The sequence below is a fragment of the Lithobates pipiens genome, unplaced genomic scaffold (genome assembly GCF_037356315.1).
Source record: "Lithobates pipiens isolate NorthernLeopardFrog02 unplaced genomic scaffold, aLitPip1_a1.2 Scaffold_10, whole genome shotgun sequence".
Classification (NCBI taxonomy): Eukaryota; Metazoa; Chordata; class Amphibia; order Anura; family Ranidae; genus Lithobates; species Lithobates pipiens.
Window position 1 is genome coordinate 128,325,322 of NW_027507686.1, and position 23,545 is coordinate 128,348,866.

A 23,545-nucleotide genomic window follows, 5' to 3' on the forward strand; every position below is an offset into this window, starting at 1 on the left:
GCCCACCGGTTGGTGAGTTCCCTGCAGCTCTGCTGTGATCAAGGGCCCGACCTGATCCGCTGGTAGCGTGGTCGCCATCTTGGCCACGCCGAGGGCCGCGTCTTCTGCCGAGGCCGGCGAAGAGGAGACAGCCCGGGCATATGACCGCTCCACGAAACGGTCCATGAGTCTCCCGTAGGTAAGGCGGAGTTTTGGGGAGCAACCCCGGAGTTGTAGCAGGTCTAGAGGCAGCGATATAGAGGGGTTCGGCGGGAGCTACGTCCACTCACAGCCTGCTCATGTGGCGCCGGAACCGGAAGTCTGCCTTCAGGATTTTGACGGGTGTACATTTTTGATTTCACTACTCACTGCCTATCACAGTTTCAGAGGCCATGGAATGCCCAGATGGCAGAAAATCCCCCCAAATGGGGTCATTTGGAGGGGTTTTGTGCCATATTGGCATTTTATGGCCTTTGAAACTGTAATTGAGGAGTGAAATCAAAAATGTATGCCCTTAGAAATTTTGAAGGTGGTGCTTGGCTTTCGAGGCCCCATACACGGCTAGGCTCCCAAAAAGTCCCACACATGTGGTATCTCCATACACAGGGGAAGCAGAAGAATTTATTTTTGGGTATAATTCTACATATGCCTATGGCATGTGTGAGCAATATATCATTTATTAACAACTTTGTGCAAAAAAAGTTTGTAATTTTCCCGCAACTTGTGGCAAAATATAAAATATTCCATGGACTCAACATGCCTCTCAGCAAATAGCTTGGGGTGTCTACTTTTCAAAATGGGGTCATTTGGCTGGGTTTTGTGCCATCTTGGCATTTGATGGCTTTCAAAACTGTAATAGGTAGTGAGGAGTGAAATCAAAAATGTATGCCCTTAGAAATCCTGAAGGCGGTGCTTGGTTTTCGGGGCCCAGTACGCAACTAGACTCCTAAAAAGTCCTACACATGTGGTATCCCCATACTCAGGAGAAGCAGCAAAATGTATTTTAGGATGCAATTCCACATATAACCATGGCATGTGTGAGCAATATATAATTTAGTGACAACTTTTTGTAAAAAAACTTTTTTTTGTCATTATTCAATCACTTGGGACAAAAAATAAAATATGCAATGGGCTCAACGTGCCTCTTAGCCATTTCGTTAGGGTGTCTGCTTTCCAAAATGGGGTAATTTGGAGGGGTTTATACTGCCCTGCCATTTTAGCACCTCAAGAAATGAGATAGGCAGTAATAAAATAAAAGCTGCGTAAATTCCAGAAAATGTACCCTAGTTTGTAGACGTGATAACTTTTGCATAAACCAAGAAATATATGCTTATTGACTTTTTTTTACCAAAAATGGCTGAATACATTTTGGCCTAAATGTATAGCTAAAATTGAGTTTATTGGATTTTACTTATAACAAAAAGTAGAAAATATAATTTTTTTGTCAAAATTTTAGGTCTTTTTACATTTATATCGCAAAAAATAAAAATCGCTGAGTCAATCAAATACCTTTAAAAGAAAGCTCTATTTGTGAGAAAAAAAAGAACACAAATTTTGTACAACATTGCGTGACTGCGCAATTACCAGTTAAAGCAGTGTAGTGCCAAATTGTAAAAAGTCCTCTGGTCTTTGACCAGCCAAATGGTCCGGGGCTTAAGTGGTTAATACCTCTTAGATGCCTCTGGAGTTACTCCATGTAAATATTGAGATCATCCTCACTAAAGTAATGTAACAAATAAGTAGCTTGAGGACTCAGCTAAGGGTCTATGGGAGTTGCTGCTGCAGGGATCGATGGGAAAATTCACAAATTAAATCTGTACCAGGGAGCCATACGGGCTAGGAGCATCTAAAGGAGTGGAACCACTCCTCTGGGTCCAGATGAAGATCCAGGTCAGACTTCGAAGCTTGGGCATAGGCGGGCAATACCACCCCTCTGATCCACAAGGTTAGAGCACCACTGTTCATATATGGTAGGGTTGGGGGGAGGGGGCAGATTTATCTATCCATAGGGTGTGGAGGAAGTGCCTGATCTGGGAGAAGGCACTTATCCATATCCGGCATCTTATGCTTGCTGAGGCAAATCCCCAGGGTAATAGGGCACGATGAGATGCTTTAGTGCTGAAATTAAGGAGGCCTGTTTATGCAGTGTGTCCGATAGAGACACTGAGTGGGAAAGAGTAGGGGCTAAGATAGGGGGTCTTAATTATGGGGGGCACCATAGGAGGTGATCTATTGTGTGGTGGGGAACTGCTTGTCTTTCCATTGCAATCCAATCAGGCTTGAATCCCCTGGAGTAGACTGCAGATAGCTGAGTTAGTTGCACCGCTTGATAATACCACCAAACGTTTCTTAAGCCTAGACCCCCCTGATTTTTGCTTCTGAAGAGAATATCTCTAGCGAGACCTTTTTTTCTTCAGACAAATGTTCTTAAATTAAAATTTGTCAATTTCTTTTTTGGGAATAAGAATTGGGAGAGATCGGAACAGGTAGAGAATCTGGGGCATCAGTGTCATCTTCACCTCATTTATCCTACCCAGTCAGGATAGATCACATCTCGCCCAGGTTTTGAGGTTTTCCTCCAATTTCCGGAACATCGGAGGATAATAGGATTTAAAAAAGTCTATTGATATTGTCTGGGAGAGTGATCCCTAAGTACGGTATTGATGTTGGAGCCCAGATAAAGGGAAGATTGTGTTATAATTGGCTCCTGGGTACCACAAAAGACCCCCTTGATGTCTGAGTTTGATCAAATCGCTATGGCTAAAATTTCAATGGCGAGTGCAAAGATCAATGGCTAAAGAGGACAATCCTGCCTAGTGCCTTCGCGAATATTGATACTTTCTGAGTAATGACCCCCAAGTCTGACTTGCACGGTGGGGGTAGAATAAAGTGAGTGAATGGTACCCATGAAGTGTGGGAAAAAACCCCATCTCTCCAAGATCTCATATAGTAAGGCCAAGCAACAGAATCAAAGGCCTTTTTCCAGGTCTATTGAAAGGAGTGTACCAGTTTGTGGAGGGCCTCCATCTCATTGGGAATTTAATAGAGATTATATCTATGGCCCTTCTCACCTGATCAGGAACCTTTGCTTCTGTTTTACAGTGCGTTCTTGTCCGCTCGTTTCTGATTTTCAGCTCCTTCTTCTCAGGTCATTTCTGATTTTCAGTGCGTTCTGTTAGTTCATTCTGGCCAGCCGACCATATTGCAGGTACGTAGTTGTCGTAGAGTTTGTGTTGTGCTTGGGCTTGGTGTTGGAGTTCTTGCTTTGACCCAAGTCCAGTCCATGAACAGGGCAAGGAGGAGTTCATGGACGAAAAATTGGTCTTGTGTGATCAATTCTCGCACATGCCTTTGTTGTGGGAGATCCAGGAGAATAATCCTGATGATTTCAGGAATTATCTCTGGATGACGGACCCTGTTTTTCACCTTCTTTTAGCTTTTCTGTCCCCTTATATTATGAAGCAGGACAGCTGCAAGCCATCACTCCTGAGCAGAGGCTCGTCGCCACTTTGCGATACTTGACAACGGGAAGAAGTCTCCAGGATATTAAGGTCACGACTGGAATCTCACCCCGGGCTCTGGGAATCATTATTCCAGAGACCTGTTCTGCCATCATACAGGTCCTGAAGAAGGACTATATTAAGGTACATTTTCTCCTTTACCATCACATTATATGTATTTAATGTTTGCTAATGAATTGCATTTATTTCATCATTCCATAATTAGCATGATTGTAATATGCTGTGAGTGTCCTCTTTGTCCTCATTTATGCCGTAAGCTTGTAATGCTCCTTTTTTGTCCTTCGTGCATATTTGCCTTCACTAACCTCCCCAGCATGCTATCTTGGACCCATACACACCTAGCCTAGTCACTTAAAGATGTATTTTGTCAGCTCCATTGTAGTGCTTACCCTAAACACCCCTAAAATGTGTCCAAATGTTATTTTTGTCCTTAAATTCAGGCTGAGTGAGTGAAAGATTTTTTTGGGTGGCCCAAACTCATTTGGAACCCTGCCTCCCCCCAACCGCTAAGTCAACCGATACTATCTGCGGACTTTGCCAAACCCATACACTACTGTATACCTACCTCTTTTGTGCTCATATTTATGGATGAATTCACCGAAGCATGTAGGGCAAGTGCCTGCCTGAATACTTTCAAATGGTACTGTTTAAAGTGTTATTCTCCTATTATCTTGATAGGTAATTGCAGAATGTAAAAATGTGTTTCAATTTGTACAGGGTGTATTCATATTTTTGGATTATGACACTTCTTAAAGTGGAAGTAAACCCATAGATTTAAACAGTTAAAAAAAAGGCATGCCAGGAATACTAACTGCACAGTGGCTGTGCTCTCAGCCAAACTATCCAACCATCCAATGGCTGGTGTCATAACGAATCACATGTGCAGCACCATAGCAGTTGAAAATTAAACAGAGGCAAAGATGGTAGCTTCCTTGGCTGAAAATGATAGGGGAGTTTACTTCCACTTTAACTGTCCAGTGAGCTGCCAATAGTGTAAGTAAGGAGAGGCTGGCCAAAGCAACACACATGATTTATGCATTCAGCTCTCAATGAAGTGGAGACGGTTACCCCCCCCCCCCCCAAAAAAACATGTCTCCCCCTAAAAGTTTTACAATGGGCCATCATGGGAGGGGGGGGGGGGGAATCTGATAAGTGGACCTTATACTTTTGTGTGTAAATACTCATTTCAATAAATGTTATACTTATGTTGGCCAAGAATGTTTGTGCTTACAATGTTAGGTGCAAAAGTAGAATTTGTTTATTTTTGTTTGACTCCACAGTTTCCTTCAAATCCACAGGATTGGCAGACTGTGGCTTCCCAGTTTGCTCAGCAGTGAGACTTTCCCAACTGCGGTGGGGCAATAGATGAGAAACATGTCCACATCGTTCCACCCCCCAACTCGTGGTCATACTATTATAATTATAAGGGGTATAGTAGTATTGTGTTGCTGGCGGTGGTGTCGGCAACTTACGAGTTTTTTTATGTGGACGTGGGGAAAAATGGCCGGATGTCAGATGGTGGAGTCATCGCCCAGATGGAGTTTTACAGAAAGCTCCAGAATGGCAGCTTGGGCTTGCCACCTCCAGAAGACAATGTGGCGGGACTCCCATTTGTCTTCGTAGCGGATGAAGCATTTGCCCTGGGGGACCATCTTATGTGGCCATTCCCTATGAGGACCCTCACCCCGGACCAAAGGGTTTTTAATTACCAGCTGGCCAGAGCCAGAAGAGTGGTTGAAATTGCCTTTGGCATAATTGCCAGCCAGTTCCGCCTATTCCTCACTGCAATCAATATGGCTGAATATAAACTAAATCACATTGTTCTTTCATGCTGCATTTTGACACACTGTGTGCATCTTCAAAATTTGGCTTTCAAATTACTTTAAAATTTTGATAAAAATGTACAAAATAACGATATTTACTTTTTTTTGTTCTATTTTGGCTAAAACATCAATGATGTTGGTGAGTCTTTTTTCAACATCATTGATGCTTTCCTTGACCTTCTCTAATTCACTGCACACCATTATTTTGCTAATCAGGATCTGTGCACTTGCACTGTTGAAGTGAGTTTCTTCTTCCACAACATCCACATCACCTAAAAAAAAATACACACCATGTATTAAAAACATGCAGGCATACATCTATTACCTGAAGCTGCGGTCTCAGACACTGACCTGTTGTAGTCACTATTTCACCCACTTCATGTACCTCAGAATCCACATCTTCATGGCGTGTGGGGATTTCTCCTTCTTCAAGAGGTGTGGGCTTTCTGGTGTCCTCAAATGTCCTGATTCTTTTATCCCCTATGTGAATACAAAAAAGGTATAGAAATAGTAATATGAGGGGGGCGGAGCCGGACGGCAAAGTGAATGGATGCTTAGAACCACAGCTCCTGCCGAAAAAATTCTCCGGAGCAGATACCAGCGACGAGAGGCACCTAATCTTCTCCAAAACAGAGCGCTAAAGGTGGGCCACCCCTGTAGACCATGCAGAGGAAGAGGAAAGACCGTAAAGAGCCGGGTAAGATGACGAATTTCTTCGCCCGCTCAGGCCGCTTGGATAGCCAAGATGGCCATACTTTCAGCGCAATGCGCCCGTCCTACCCGCATGCTGGAGGAGGATGGAGAGGGGACAGTACTCGGGCGGAGGAGCGGAGACAGCGCATACCTGACTCCTGTGCCTCGTCTACCTCAAACAGTCCAGCGAAAGTAAAACAAAGGATGACAGACTCGTCACCTTCAGGCTCTGAGACGAAAGGCAAGGGGATATTGATAGATGACACCCTGGAGTTCTAGGACGCCATTGCGGCCTTCCCTACCAACAATGCTCCGGTGATAGATTCCACTATGAAAGAAATGCTGATGACTCTGCGGAGCGCAATACACACTGATATGCTGCAATTGGTTAAACAATGCAAAACTGAAGTCAAAGCTGTAAGTAACAGAGTGACCCACATAGAAAGTAAGATGGGTGAATTTACTACAACGCAGGTTTCCGTTACATCAGAGGGGGCGGGGTCACTCACACGTCACTGGGGAACCCCTGGCTCCCTTCACCAGCGTCAGAGGGGGCGGGGTCAGGTGACGGGTGGCCCCGCCCTCCTAATATAAGAAACGTCAGCGCTGGGCTCTCTGCAGTGTCTCCGGAGTGGAGACAGAAGAAGGATGTACGGACAGCGCTGGACTGAGAGATCCCCCATCGCTGGATATGATCATCCATCGCTGGACCCCAGAGACCCGTCGCTGGATAGCAAGAGTGGATTAGCACCGCTGGAATCTTTTTCATTTATAATAAAGGAATTTTTCAAAAGTGTGTTTGTCTTATTTAACCATTTTGACACTTTCTTTGTGAAATGGTAGGGGTACCCCCCTTACCATTTCAAACAGGGGGGGGCGGGATCTGGGGGTCCCCTTGTTAAAGGGGGCTTCCAGATTCTGATAAGCCCCCCGCCCGCAGACCTTCACAACCAACGGCCAGGGTTGTGAGGATGAGGCCCTTGTCCTCATCAACATGGAGACAAGGTGCTTTGAGGGGTCACAGACCCCCAAAGCATCCTCCCAATGTTGAGGGTATGTGGCCTGGTATGGTTCAGGAGGGAGGGGGGGCCGCTCTCTCATCCCCCCCTCTTTTCCTGCGGCCTGCCAGGTTGCGTGCTCGGATAAAGGGTCTGATATGGATTTTTAGGGGGACCCCCACGTAAAAAAAAATTTAAATTTGATGCGGGGTTCCCCTTAATATCCATATCAGACCTGAAGGGTCTGGTTATGGATATTTAGGGGGACCCCCACGTCAAATTTTTTTTTTAATTTGACACGGGGTTCCCCTTAATATCCATGTCAGACCTGAAGGGCCTGGTAATTGAATTTATCAATGAATGAATGAATTGTTGGCTAATACAGAGAACACTCATTGAGTGTTCTCTGTATTACGGGACCCGACAATAGCCGCAAGTGATTTTAAAAGACTTTTTTTCCTGCACAAATGACACTTTGTGCAGGGACAGTTCTAAGCACCAGAAACATGCGCCCCTTCACAGGCATACTATAGATACCCCCCAGCTACGAAATTTAAAGGAATATTACACTTTTATTGTTTCACTTTAATCATTATTAAAATCACTGCTCCTGAAAAAACTGCAGTTTTTAAAACTTTTTTTTGCATTGATCCATGTCCCCTGGGGTAGGACCCGGGTCCCCAAACACTTCTAGGACAGTAACCTGCATATTACCCTTTAAAATTAGCACTTTAGATTTCTCCCATAGACTTGTATAGGGTGTTCCGGCTTTTCGAATTTGCTGCGAACAGCCCAAATTGTTCACTGTTCGCTGAACAGGCGAACAGGCAATGTTCGAGTAGAACATGAGTTCGACTCGAACTCGAAGTTCATCCCTAGCCCACACGATGCAACGGAGACGCATTCTGGTGACCATCACCAAACCACTACGGAACCACAAAATCCCTTACCGGTGGAATTATCCAGCCAAATTGGTGGTGGCAAGAAGCGACCGAGAATATGTGATATCTACATTGGATGACGGCATCAAGCTGCTAGAGAAGTGGAACATCATCCCACGACAAGAAGGCAATCCCCATTTGGAGGAAGAGAATGGAAGGTGTGACCCCAACAACTATACATGACCATCTCAAAAGGTTGGTGCCTATAATTCAACTCCATCCATTCCGGAGATTTACACCGGTGGAATGAACTAGTTGAACTTTCCCCTAAAATTAGCGGGTACTTACCTGCTCAGATTTCGTGAGAAATCGTTTCTTTTTATATCGAGTGCAGCAAGCACGTTTGTTTGTTTGTTTGTTTCTTTTTTTTCTACGACTACTTTCTTTCACACAGTTTTGTGTCCACTTGGACAGTTACATCGATCAGACTCCTACACAGAAATAACTCTGTACAATTAAGAAAGGGCTCCACAGCCAACTCCTGTGGTCGATACTTACCACTTCTTGAAACATATTTTATTAACATGCATCATAACAGTTACACAGCGTGGATCAATAGTTGGTGTGCAGGATTACAGAACATTTTGTGACAATGTATCAAGTACTTTGTATATATATACAACGGGTGTCAAGACCCGAGCAGTAAGGGCCGGTTCACACTGCAGGCGCGGCGAGGCGTCTCCGACTTGCCTCGCTGCGACCTGCGGCGACCTCAGCGGCGACTTGCAGAGGACTTCTGTATAGAAGTCAATGCAAGTCGCCCCCGAAGTCGCCCAGAAGTAGTACAGGAACCTTTTTTCTGAGTCGGAGCGACTCGAGTCGCTCCTGTCAGAACGGTTCCATTGTACAGAACGGGGGCGACTTGCGGGAGCGAGGCGAGGCGAGTCGTGTCGCCTCGCATCTCCCGCTGTGTGAACCGGCCCTTAAGCAGAGTGGGCATGAAATGATACATTCAAAGATGCACAACAAATGTGTGAACTGGAAGAATATAAGGTAATAGACACTTAAGGACGAGGTAATGAACCTTCCTAAGTTTGTGGGTCAATCCCGGATAGGGATCGTCAGCTTGCGTGATAGACAATTTTCAGTGAGGGGGACATAATAGGGGTCGGGGAAGGAAGGAAAGAGGTGTGAAAGAGAGACTAGGAGGAACAGGGATGGGGAAGTGGAGTGAGGCAGGAGGGGTAGGGCTGGCCGGCGCGCCCGGGCACAAGGGTCCATAAAGAACAAAGGTTCGGGTAGTATTGAACATGCTATATCAGTAGTCTGATGTATCTAAATGGACATCAACAGGCAAAAAGTGATCGGCCCATGGTTGCCAGATTTTATTGTGCTTGGGGAGACGGTCTAAGAGTTTGGCTTCAGTCCTACTGTGAATCATGGCCTGTGTTACCCTATTTTTAACGGCAGACAGGGGTAAAGTTGGGGATTTCCAGGCGTGCGCTATGGTTTGTTTCGCTGCAGTGGTAAGCTGGAGAAAAAGTTTCAGTTGATTGCGAGTGCAACATTCAGGTGATTTATTAAGTAGAGCGAAGACAGGGTCTGGCTGTAAAGTGAGTTTAAATAAAGTGGATGCCATGTGGAACACCGCTACCCAGAATTGCTGGGCTACCGGACACGTCCACCAAATGTGCAGGTGGGTGCCAAGAGTGTTACAGCCCCTAAAACATAATGCCGAGTATCCTGGAACGTATTTGGCGATTCTAGCTGGAACTAGGTACCAACGCATTAATACTTTAAAATTGGCCTCAGAGGCGACAACATTTTGAGATGCGTTCTTGGTATTAGTCCAAATCTCGCCCCAGGTGTCAGCGTCTAGGTCTTTAGACAGATCAGTCGACCATCTTGTTGCGTATGGTGGGAGGGATGGGGGGGGGAGATTAAGGTGAGCATATAGTTGTGATATGATACCTGCGGCATGTGGGTCTGAGTCGCATATTTTTTCAAAGAATGATATGTGGTGTTGGGTCGGACTGGGCTTAGGAAGGGATTGTAGGAAATGTAATACCTGAAGGTAACGGAAGTATTCCGCACGGGGGAGGTGATACTGTTCATGGAGTTCTTGGAATGTTTTGGGCACTCCGCCCCTCAAGAGATCTAGGACTCTGGTTATGCCTGCTCCGAACCAGGTTGTAAAGAGGCCTGGTTCAGTGAGAGCCGGGGGAAGAGCGGGTTACCAAAAATAGATAGTAGTGGGGTGTGCGAGGATATGAGTGCGGAGGATTTGCGAGAGGCGTCCCAAATTTTCAGGGAATGCGTAGTAACTGGGTTTGTAAGGGAGCCCCTCTTGGAATGGGGCAACCAGAGTAGGTTAGAAATGGCAATGGGGTGGACATCTACAGCTTCAAGGCTAACCCACAGGGGGATTTCCGACTTAGCGTGGTAAAGAGCTAGTTGAGCCATCTGAGCAGCTCTATAATACAGTAAAAAATTGGGCACCCCTAGGCCACCCTGTGTCTTGTGGCGGAAGAGAACAGATCTAGCAATTCTCGGTCTGGTCGGTTCCCAAATATATTTAAGTGTTTTATTTTGTATGATACGATGAAAGTATGGGGGAACCGTGATAGGGAGAACTCTATAGAGGTAGAGTAATTTAGGTAGAAGAGACATCTTGACCGCTGTAATTCTACCCAGCCACGAGACACAAAGCAGCTGCCATGAAGCCATGATATTCGTAAATCTCTTGAGTAAGGGAAGGTAATTTGTACGGTAGAGGGAGGACGGGTCGTTCGTCAATTGGATGCCTAGGTAAGGGATGGATGAAGAGGACCATAAGAAAGGGAAATTACTTTGTAGCCGTTTAAGGTCAGCTGTTGGCAGGGACACATTGAGGGCCTTGGACTTAGTTTGATTGACTTCTAGGCCTGATATAGCAGCAAAGCTATCTAAAAGTTTACAGAGGTTTGGTAAAGTAATGTGGGGGGTTGTGACGAAAAGTAGAGCGTCGTCGGCAAACAAGCATAACTTATGTGATGTTGAGGCTATCTCGAGACCACGTATGTCGGGATGTGCTCTAATCAGAGCCGCCAGAGGTTCTATTGCTAACGCGAATAGGATGGGGGAGAGGGGGCATCCCTGTCTCGTCCCCCTTTGGATGGGAAAGGGCGATGAGCGTGAGCCAGCATATCTAACGTAAGCTTGGGGATAGGCATACAAAGCGTTTATCCAACTTAGAAAATGGGGGCCGAAACCCCAAAGTTGTAAATTATAGTGAAGGTATTGCCAGGATACTGTGTCGAATGCTTTGCGTATGTCAAGCGAAAGCAAATGCATTGGGATGTTTCTCGATTTTGCTATATGCTGGATGAGAATCACACGACGGATATTGTCACTAGCTTGCCTCTGGGGGATGAATCCCACTTGGTCTTTATGTATCAATCTACCTATAAGCGGGTTCAGGCGTAGAGCCAAGACCTTGGCAAGGATCTTGACGTCCACGTTGAGCAAAGAGATGGGCCTAAAGTTGGACCAAATTGAGTGGTCGGAATTGGGTTTGGGGATCATGGTAATGATAGCTGTCAATGAGTCCCTGCCCAGAGACTGACCCTGAAGGATAGAATTAAAGGAATTTGTAAGAATTGGGGCTAATGTGTCGGATAATTTTTTGTAGTAGGCTGCAGGAAGGCCGTCGGGTCCAGGACGCTTATGAGGTTTGAGAGATTTGATGGCCGCTAGTACCTCAGTCAAAGTAATGGGGGCTTCCATTATGTCGAGATTTGTAGGGGATAGCTGGGGTAGTTGTAGAGGATGAAACAGGGCATCAGCTTGAGAGGTAGAGAAGGATGTTTTGGCTGTGTATAGCTTTGACAATTGGGTGCTGAACTCAGTAAGAATTTTAGCAGGGTTACTAGTGGGACCTCTCTGTGGTAGTCGAAGTCTGATGGGTTTATATGATTTCTCGGGGTTCCTTAAACGCATCGCTAAAAAGGTATCAGGTTTGTTGGCTTTGATGTAGGCTATGTGAAAGGATCTACGGATCTGTTTGTCAGCCTCTTCAGTTAAAAGTAGGTCTAGCTCTAGTTTTGATTTCTCAAACGTCAACCTATTAGAAATTGTAGGGTCAGATTGGAAAGAGAGATAGTGTCGGTGGAGGGTGGCCTCTAATTGGCAGGATCGCTCTTGCCTGATCTTCTGGAGATGTGAGGCGACAGAGATACACGTGCCCCTAATAACCGGTTTGTGAGCTTCCCAGAGGAGAGTGGGGGAGATACCTGGGGTGGTGTTATGGGTGAGGTATTCCGTGAGGGCTACTTGGATATCTAAACAATATGATGGATTGGAAAGGAGAGTTTCGTTCATGCTCCATTCTCTGCTAACGGGAGGAGGGATAATGGAGGAAACAGCCGTGATTGTAGCGCAGTGGTCTGACCAAATGATGGGGTAAATGCGTGAGTGGAGGAGAGTGGGAGCAGAAGTTACGGGTATAAAGATATGGTCTATTCTAGAGAAAGACTTATGGGGATTAGAATAGAAGGTATAGTTTTTCTTAAGGGGGTTACATTCTCTCCAGGTGTCTACCAGTGCCGCCTTTTGGAATTGTTTACGGAGTTTCATGGAAGGAGCAAGTTGCTCCGGGGAGTAGGGTGACCTATCCAGGTGAGGGTAAAGAACTTGATTGGAATCACCGCACATGAATAGGGCTCCTACTTGGTGAGTTCGGATGACCTGGAGAAGGTGGGAGAAGAATGGGTTGGGATTCGTGTTAGGAGCGTAGTAGGAAACTATTGTAACAGCCGTGTCCTGAAGTAGACCTGTGAGTATAAGGTATCGACCCTCAGGGTCTTTAATTTCGGTTCTGGGGGTGAATAGGAGGGTGTGATGAAAGGCAAGAAGGACCCCTCTGTGTTTTGTGTCTGCAGAGGCTGTAAAGACTTGGGGATATTTAGAGTGAAAGAATTTGGGGGTAGCGTGCGTAGAGAAATGGGTTTCCTGAAGGGCCACTACGCCGGCCTTCAAGGTAAGAAAAGTGCGAAATGCCTTGACCCGTTTTTGTGGTGAGTTGAGTCCTTTAACATTTAAGGACAAGATGTTTAGGGGGGCCATCGCGTGAGGGAAGGAGTATGTTCGAGGGACCCGTCAACGCCCGAGCGGGCCGACCAGCCAAGGAGGAAGAAAGGGAGGGGAGAGGTAAAGCAGAGGAAAAGAAAAGGAGAGAGCAGGAAAAGGTTGTGCAGGGGAGGGGGGAGAGGTGTGAGGCGGTGTGAGCAAAGGCACACCGCCCAACAAGTTGGTGTTGCGGTCCGCTCGGCCGGTGGCCAGGCAGGCGGAGTGCGCATCAACAAATGGGGGGAGCAGTGACGGCTCACCGCCGCATACCCGTAAAAGTAACATTGAACAGTACAGTTTAAGAAAACAAAACTTAATAATAACAAGCTCTACCAGATAAATGTGGCATTTCAAGTATACGTAAAAAAGGGTGTAAAGAGGTTCCGGTCATAGTAAAAAGTAAACCGTAAAGGAACAGTATGGGGGATGAAAAATAGATCAAAAAGTATATATATACATATATATATATATAAAAAAAAAATAAAAAAAATAAAAGGGGGGGGGGGAGAAAATAAAAAAAGGGGGGGGGGGGAGGGGGTATATAATTTGCTTTACGATATAGTTTTGGAAAAGCTATTATAAGAGTCATATGAATGGTAGAGATGTCCATACTAAAACAAACAATAAAAAAAAGGAAAAAAAAAAGGAAAAAGAGATAAATAGAATACCGTAAGAATATCAGGGTTTGCAAGTCCCAGGAACTGACGGCTCAAAAAAGAGAGGACGCCTAAGCAAAAAGTTGGGCAAAAAAGCTGGTAAGGGTGTTTCTCAGCGGGGGATAAAAACCTTCGGGCTAGGGAAGCCTACGCTGGAGGAACGTTTCGGAGTGTCCCGCTTAGCAGAAGAGGAGCTTGGGGTAGCTTGACGATTCCGTCTTGGTGTAGTTGCGTAGGAGTAGGGAGCAGGACGAGCTGGAGTGCGGGGGAGAGATGTATCTTGAGGTTCAGGTGTCACGAGGTGGAGAGATTCTAGTAGGTTCTGTAAGGCCTCGGATGACGAGCAGGTATGTTGTTGACCTTGGAAGGAGAAGTGGAGAGCAAAAGGGAAGCGCCAAGCATATTTTATCTGATGTTGCATCAATATTTGGAGCTGCGGTTTCATGGCACGTCTCTTTGCAATCGTCGAGGGTGCAAGATCGGTGAAGAGTTGATATGTGTGGCCTTGGAATAGCAGGTCTTGCTTGTTTCGTGCGGCCGAAATCAGTTGCTCCTTCGTTCGGAAGTAGTGAAGTTTCACTATTATATCTCGGGGAGGACCTTCGGGTTGACGACGCGTTAGTGCCCTATGAATCCGATCGAATTCAAGACGTTCGATCGGAATCGACGGGGACAGTTCCTGAAAAAGAGCGGTCGTAAAAGACTGCAGGTCGTCCACTGTCTCGGGGATGCCACGAAGACGAAGATTTGATCTTCGTGAGCGGTTTTCTGCGTCCTCTAAACGAGATAGGAGGACTGCGTTGTCATCTCGGAGGCTAGCTTGGTCACGGACCAGTTCTTGTATGGTGAGTTCCGTGTCGTCCGCCCTCGTCTCGAGATCTGCTGTTCGCTGGCCTAGGTCACGGATCTCGCGGGTTAGTCTGTCTGTTATTTGGTCAGATGTGGCTTTGAGGGCCTTGTGGAGCATGGTCTCCATGTGTTTCAGAAAGTCTGCTTGAGACATACCTGTCTGTGGGGTAGGTTGCGGTATGCTCGTGTGTTCTGTAGAGATGTCCTCCTCATCGCTGCTCTCCTGGTGCTGCGGGTTGGTAGTGAGCTGGGCCGCCGCTGAGGCCTTCGCCGCCATCTTGGAGGAAGCACGCGCCAGTGCTTCTTTGATTGGTTTCGGCTTATTTTTGCCCCGGTGGCCGGTCAGAACCATTCCGGGAGAAGCACAGGGCGATCCGCTACGTGGGTCCTCAAGAATCGAGGCGATTACCGACTGGGTATGCAGTGCTATTGCTCGGGATAGCGGCGGTGAGAGCGGAGCTCTAACGGGATGCGTCCGTCATGGTGAGCTTCGCGCATGCCCCCACCGATACTTACCACTTTATATAGACATGTGCATTCGTTTTCGTCCGAATGCATTTTCGTCCGAATTTCAGCTATTTTCGTTTTCATTTTGACAAACGATAACGAAAGCTCAAAATCCGAAAAACGAAAGATCCGACATAAATAAATGCATTATTTTCGTTTTCATTGTTACAACAGTTCGATAGAGAACCCCTCTGATGTAACACAGGCAGGTTTCCGTTACATCAGAGGGGGCGGGGTCACCCATACGTCACAGGGAACCCCGGGTTTCCCCTTGCGTCAGAGGGGGGCGGGGTCAGGTGACGGGTGGCCCCGCCCTCCGTATATAAGAAACGTCAGGCCGCCGGAATCCTTGCAGTGTCTCCTCTGCGGAGACAGAAGAAGGATGGATTCGCTGCGCTGGATGAGATGAGACATGGCTGGAGAGATGACCATCCGTCGCTGGATAGCAAGAGTGAATTACCACCGCTGGAATCTTTTTATTTTTTATTTTTAATAAAGATATTTTTCAAAAGTGTGTTTGTCTTATTTAACTATTTTTTACACTTTCTTTGTGAAATGGTAGGGGTACTTTTGTACCCCCTTACCATTTCAAACAGGGGGGGAGCCGGGATCTGGGGGTCCCCTTGTTAAAGGGGGCTTCCAGATTCTGATAAGCCCCCCGCCCGCAGACCTCCACAACCACCGGCCACGGTTGTGGGGATGAGGCCCTTGTCCTCATCAACATGGGGACAAGGTGCTTTGAAGGGTCACAGACCCCCAAAGCATCCTCCCAATGTTGAGGGCATGTGGCCTGGTACGGTTCAGGAGGGAGGGGGGCCGCTCTCTCGTCCCCCCCTCTTTTCCTGCGGCCTGCCAGGTTGCGTGCTCGGATAAAGGGTCTGGTATGGATTTTTAGGGGGACCCTCACGTCAATTTTTTTTTTAATTTGACGCGGGGTTCCCCTTAATATCCATACCAGACCTGAAGGGTCTGGTTATGGATATTTAGGGGGAACCCCACGTCAAATTTTTTCTTAAATTTGAGGCAGGGTTCCCCTAATATCCATACCAGACCTGAAGGGCCTGGTAATTGAATTTGGGGGATCCCCACGCTTTTTTTTTATTTTTATTTTATTTTTTTTATCAATGACTTTCAATGAGTGTTCTTTGTATTACGGGAGCCGACAATTCATAATAGCTGCGAGTGATTTTAAAGGACTTTTTTTCCTGCATAAATGACACTTTGTGCAGGGACAGTTTTAAGCACCAGAAACATGAGCCCCTTCACAGGCATACTATAGACAACCCCCCCCCCCCCCCCCCTACGAAATTTAAAGGAATATTACACTTTTATTGTTTCACTTTAATCATTATTAAAATCACTGCTCCTGAAAAAACGGCCGTTTTTAAAACTTTTTTTTGCATTGATACATGTCCCCTGGGGCAGGACCCAGGTCCCCAAACACTTTTTAGGACAGTAACTTGCAAATTAGTCTTTAAAATTAGCACTTTAGATTTTGAATGTTGGAGTCCCATAGACTTTAACAGGGGTTCTAAAGTATGCTATATACTAGCTCCGTCGAATCTTCTTTATACATTCGACAGACACCATAAGCCTTCAAAGACAGATTCGACCATAATTTTGAAGATCTTGATTGGTAAGGCTCTGCATTCGTGTGATAAGATCTCTGCCCCTGAGCATCCAATAACATACAGTCACTGAAAATGGCATTCAAAATTACCTCCATGAATGTCAATGGATTGAACACCCCTCAAAAAAGACATATGTTATGGAAAGAGGCCCAGTCCCAAAAATGTGACATATTATGCTTACAGGAAACGCATTTTAAAGCACAGGGACACCCTCACCTATCTCACAACCAATATCCGCACTGCTATTACGCGTGCGCACAAACCAAAAAAAGAGGAGTTGCTATCTTAATTAAACAATCCATAGCGTTCAAATACAAAGCCCATTATAGTGATGTAGAGGGCAGATATATTATTCTGGCGCGTGAGATAGGTGAAGTGGCTTACACCATTGTAAATGCGTATGCTCCTAATAATAACCAGCTTACATTTTTGAACAAGTTATTGAAAAAAAAAAAAGCAAAACCTGTTCGGCCATGTTATATTGTGTGGGGACCTGAACGTTATCTCTGACCAACATTTAGATGTCTCCAGCTCTGGTAACAGGAAAACGTTCAGATTGTCCCAATCAGGCTTTACTCGTAAGAACGATTTGTATGGAGGATATGTTTGGAGGAGTCATCACTCCAATGAGAGAGATTTCTCTTTCTTTTCAAGGGTACACTTAACGTACTCCAGAATTGATGTATTTTTGGTGGACAAATGTATTTTACAAAAAATTTCCAAGTCTGATATAGGATACATCTCCTGGTCCGATCATGCACGGGTATCTGTAACGGTGGGCACTCAAGGTATCAACTCTAGAGCCAACAGATGGCTTAATGACACCCTACTGTTTGCAGACCCGTTGCTTGCGTCCGACATAGGAAATTCATTGAAAGAAATTTTTGAGCACAATGATACACCTGATGTTGATCCATTTACCCTTTGGTTATCCCATAAAGCATATGTACGAGGGATCCTGATGAAACATAGCGCAATCATACGGAGGAAAAGGAAGCAGCGATTGGAAGACATTTTAACTGAAATTAAACAATTAGAATCCCAAAATAAACAAACACCTACTTTGAACATTAGCTTGAAATTATTTAAAGCAAGGGAAGACCTTAGAAATCTATTAACAGCGCAACACGTTCGAAATATGCACAGACTCAAATCTAACTTTTATATGCACGGTAACAAAGCAGGTAAATTACTGGCAAATCAAATTAAAGATAAAATTATTAAACAAAAAATTCCTTTTCTGATCCACCATAAACATGGCTCCAAACATATCAACCCCAAAGAAATTTCTGACGCATTTAGATGTTATTACGAAAATGTATACAATATAGGGAAAGATCCTGATACTCCCCAACCCACACCAGCTCTAATAAGTTCTTTCCTAAAAGATATATCTCTCCCTTCGGTTCATCCTGCGGAATTAGAAAGGTTAAATTCTCCCTTCACTGACTTAGAAATTAAAGAAACTATAGCTAATCTGCCTAATAACAAAACGCCAGGACCGGATGGTTATTCTTCGGAATATTACAAAAACTATAAAGAGATACTAGTACCATACCTACAGAGAGTCTTCCATACTGCTGCATCCTTAGCCTCCATCCCTGAGGAAATGTTACAGGCTACGATTATCACACTGCCCAAACCAGGTAAGGAACCGGACAGGGCTCAAAACTTCAGGCTTATATCGCTTTTAAATACAGATGTTAAGCTGTACGCGAAGATCATAGCAAATAGACTGGCAAAACTTTTGCCACGTCTTATAAATCATGATCAGGTGGGATTCGTGGCAGGTAGACAAACCACGGATGCCACCAGGCGTATATTAAACATCATGCACTGTGCGGCTGAATCAAGCCAGCCATCAATCCTCCTGTCATTGAATGCAGAGAAGGCCTTTGACAGGATACATTGGGGCTATATGTCTGAGGTACTCAACAAATTTGGGTTCAGAGGTCGAGTACAGTCAGCTATAAGTGCTTTGTATTCAAAACCATCAGCCATGGTATTTACAGAAGGTATTTTCTCTGATCCATTCCCCATAGCTAACGGCACACGGCAGGGGTGTCCCTTATCACCCCTGATATTCGCGCTCGTGATGGAGCCATTAGCAGAAAAAATAAGGCAGCACCCCCAAATAACAGGAATACATATAGGTAAGGAGGAACATACAGTGACACTATTCGCAGACGATGTTATATTATCAATATCCAACCCGGTCCATTCGCTTACAGCAGTACTGGAACTACTTGTCAAATTTAATGCGGTCTCCTACTATAATATCAACGCTTCTAAATCAAGTATTATGGGACTAGTGCTGCCTTTAGATATGGAGAAATTTTTGAAAGACACAATGCCGTATACATGGGCAGACAGATCCCTTCATTACCTAGGCATCTCACTAACAAGCCAAATTTCCCAACTATACCAAGCTAACTTTGAACCACTCATTAATGAATTTACACAAGAAATGCGCAGACTGAAACGTTATTACTTGTCCTGGTCTGGTAGATTAGCTGCATATAAAATGATCTTACTCCCCAAATTACTATATTATTTTAGAGCACTCCCTATCCAAATACCGGTCTCCTTTTATTCCAAAATGCAAACCCCTCTATCTAAATTCCTATGGGATGGGAAAAGGGCTAGATGCCATCAAAATATCCTTACGAAGCACAGAGAAGTGGGAGGCATGGGTGTTCCGCTCATAAAGGACTACCAGATGGCAGTCATATTGGCACAAGTGGCAGCATGGCATGACACAGTCAACCCAATCCATTGGAGCAAAGCAGAGCAAACATATATGAATAGGGGGGAAGCTAAGAACTTACTACTGTCTACGACACTTACTAATCAAAAACTATGTAGAACTCATCCCACGATTACTGCAACACTCAAGGCCTGGGATTACTTTATGCAAGTTAAAAACCCTCACGTTAAACACGTAGCAACTTCAATCCCTATTAAAACTCTCCTACTGTTAGCACCAAATCTACCGGTCCAGAAATGGGAAGAAATAGGCATTCAATTCATAGCAGACTTGTATGACGCACAAAAGTTGAGATCATTTGAGAATTTACAATCTATATATTCACTACCACAAACAGAATTTCTAACATATGCAAGAATTTCACATATCTTGGGAGAAGCATCGGGTCAGGTGGTTGACATCCCAGAGGAGATTCATAAAGTGTGGAAGGTTGATTCTACTAAGAAAAAAGGGATCACAAGTATCTATAACCTATTGAATAGCAAAAAATACCTAGATATCCCTAAACAATTCCAGAAATGTGAATCAGATCTAAAAACAACTATATTCCGGGAGCAGTGGCGCTGTGCAATTAGAAATAACAGTATCCATACCAAATGTTCCAATTACAGAGAGGTAGCTCAAAAGATACTTCTCAGGTGGTATAAAACGCCTTACACGTTAGCAAAATATAACAAGGCACTGACTAATGTATGTTGGAGAGGCTGCGGCCAGGTAGGCAACTTAGTACATATGGTGTGGTCTTGTATCTCTTTGAGGAGCTTCTGGGCGGTGATTTCGAGTTTAATAGCCAGGTTGACAGGAATACTCAACAAATTGAAAGCTGAACAAGCAATCCTGAGTGTTGATCTAGATATTTATCCCAGCAGTTGCCGTACTCTGGTGTTGCATGTCCTCCATGCTACCCGCCTGGTTATAGCTCGTCATTGGAAGTCAGCATCCCCCCCCCTGATAAAAGAAGTTGTATACAATTAGTAGACGATTCATATGCATATGAGAAAACAATGGCATGGAGAGAGGGGAACCAAAAGAGAGTCATCGCCCAGTGGTCCATGTGGGAAAAATTTAGTATGAAGAATTAGCATGTTCGTCCATGAACTGGAAATATTGCCCTGTTATATATATATATATATATATATATATATATATATATATATATATATATATATGTTATAAATGTACACTATAAACATATAATAATACCGCAAAAGAGGATGTGTAGAGATGTCATTAACAATATTAAAATATTGCAGAGTTAAAATGTTTACAGTTAGATGGTTGAATGTATTCTGAAGTTATATGATACAAAATGTGTTATTGTGACAACGGACTAGATATGATGGTCATATGATTATTTAAATGGAAAATGATAAATATGGATATAGCTGCTTCTTGTCAAACTTTTATACGTGTATCTGACTATGATGTATGTACTTATATTTGATAACTAATAAAAATAATTGTTAAAAAAAAAAAAAAAAGAAATAGTAATATGAAACATTTCTTGGAAGTGTCGTCAAATTGTCTGTTTTGGGGGGGCGTGGCTAGCGCGCAGCGGTATGGACGCGCAGTGAGAGAGCTCCGCTCCAGCACCGAGATCTAAAGCAAACGGAGGCGGCGGATCATCACTACGGATACCCCAACTGGCTCCCGAGTGTATACTCACCCTCCGGAGATGACCCGCAAACGGAGCAACCCTTCCCAACCGAGGAAACTTCGGGACTTTTTCACTCCTAAAGGCCACGAGGCCCAAGATGGCGCCGGAGGCGGCTCTTCTCCCCCGCCTGCCGGGCCTCTCTCTCCGTCCTCTTCGGCATCACCGAGCCCAGGCTCAGACAGAGGGTCCCAACGACGGTCTCCGGATGCATCGACGCCGCTGTCCTGTAGCCCGGTCAAATCACGGCCTCGCCTGGCGACAGACCCATCGGGGAACGAGGTTAGTGCACACATAAGCTCCATGGACGACACTAGAGACTTGGCTGATACCATTAACTCTTTCCCTACGCTGAACCAACCCATATCTGACACTACTCTTAAAGACATGCTAGTCTCCCTGCGGAGCTCATTACACTCTGATATGATGGAATGCATGCGAAACTTTAAATCAGAAGTGACTGCATTGGGTGGTAGAGTCGACCATGTTGAAAAAAAAATGGGGGAATATGCCACTTCATATAACACACTTGTAGACTCCCACAATGATCAGGCGGATGAAGTAGCCTGGCTTAAGGCCAAAATGGCGGACCTCGAGGACAGGTCCCGCCGCAACAATATAAAGCTACGCGGGGTCCATGAGAGCGTACCACCCGCGCAACTGCATCAATACGCTAAAGACCTACTTGTGGCATATCTACCCTCGCTCCCAACCACTGAATTGGTCATCGACCGTATACACCGTCTCCCCAGGCCGTCACACCTTTCTGACAACACACCTCGGGACGTGTTAATGAGGGTGCACTTTTACCATGTGAAAGAAAACTTGATGGCCGCCTACCGTAAGAACTCTGATCCACCGGAACCATACTCAAACCTACAACTGTATGCAGACCTCTCACAATACACTATGCAAAAGCGTAGGTCCCTCCTGTCAATCACCAAAGCATTGAGGAATCACAACATCCTCTATAGGTGGGGATACCCGACCAAACTTATTGTCACCCGGGACGGTAAAACATCCGTAATCTCTGACTTGGATGAAGGCTTGAATATGCTCCGATTATGGGACATTTTGCCAGCCCAAGACCCAAGCGACCGAGCTCCTAGCTCCCCTCCGACAGTAAGTAATGATTGGCAGGTCGTATCCCGCAAGCGACACAGTAAGAGGTCGGATAAGAGTACACCCCGGTTGGATAATACTTAACACAACAAGATCTCAGATGCTCTGGAACTCTCAGCCCGTTTTCTCCCCAGTTTGCAATATGTGCAGTATGTCTGCCATCGGATTCCTGCGAGAATCCAACTTTTTACCTCCTCACATGTTGATGCTTTACCCTTATTTGACTTTTCTTTTTTCTTTATATATCTATTATTTTTTTTTTATTTTCTCTACAACCTCGGTCATGGAGCTGCTGCATCCCGCGAGAAGACGACTCTTCCGACATCTTCAACAGTGGACCTCTTCACCGGATTTCCAAGAGGCTTATCCAGTTATTAAGGTACCTTACATCACAGCTTTCTTTCCCTACGATCTATAATTCAAGGTAACCTCCTTCAATGTTCGGGGACTAAATCACCCCGCCAAACGAGCCTCACTGTGGAAAGAAGCCCTACAGTTGGGCTCGGAGATCCTATGTGTTCAAGAAACACACTGGTTATCTTCTAACGAACCTGTCTTCAAACACCCCAGATTTCCACATATTTTCCGAGCTTCCGCTCCTGCTAAAAAAAGAGGAGTCCTTGTTGCTCTAAAGGATTCCCTTGCGTTCACTCTCCAAGACTCCCTCATTGACCCTGAAGGACGATACATTGTGCTGGTTGGCAGTTTAGACAATAAACTTATCACCTTGATTAATCTTTATGCACCCAACACCCACCAGATACGCTTTCTAAAAAAGCTTTTGCGTAAAGTAGAACCAATAAAACGAGGCGAACTGTTAATCTGTGGAGACTTCAATATTACGCCTAATTACGAGGTGGACACAACTTCTAAAGCGCAGCGCCCTTTACCTAATCTGCAACCTTTACTACATGCTGAAGCCCTATATGATGTCTGGAGGTGTCAACATTCCACTGAACGAGACTACTCCTTCCATTCCTCCAGACACAACTCATATTCACATATTGACTTATTCTTAACTGACAAATTTTTACTTCAAAATATTTCATCTTCAACTATCCACGATATTACATGGTCTGACCATGCCCCCGTGTCCATTACGGTGGGTGGGGGGCACGGTCGGACACCTGCTAGTGTCTGGCGTGCTAATCCTCATATTCTTCAACAACCGCAGCATGTTACTTATATTTCTGGAAAACTGAAAGAATATTTCTCTTTTAACGCTTCTTCTGTAACTAACCCGTTTACTGTTTGGTGTGCCCATAAGGCCTTTATTAGGGGTATTCTTATTCAGCTTGGCTCACGGGTGAGGAGGCAGAGGACACAAAGGCTTGACACCATCCTTACTGAGATTAAAC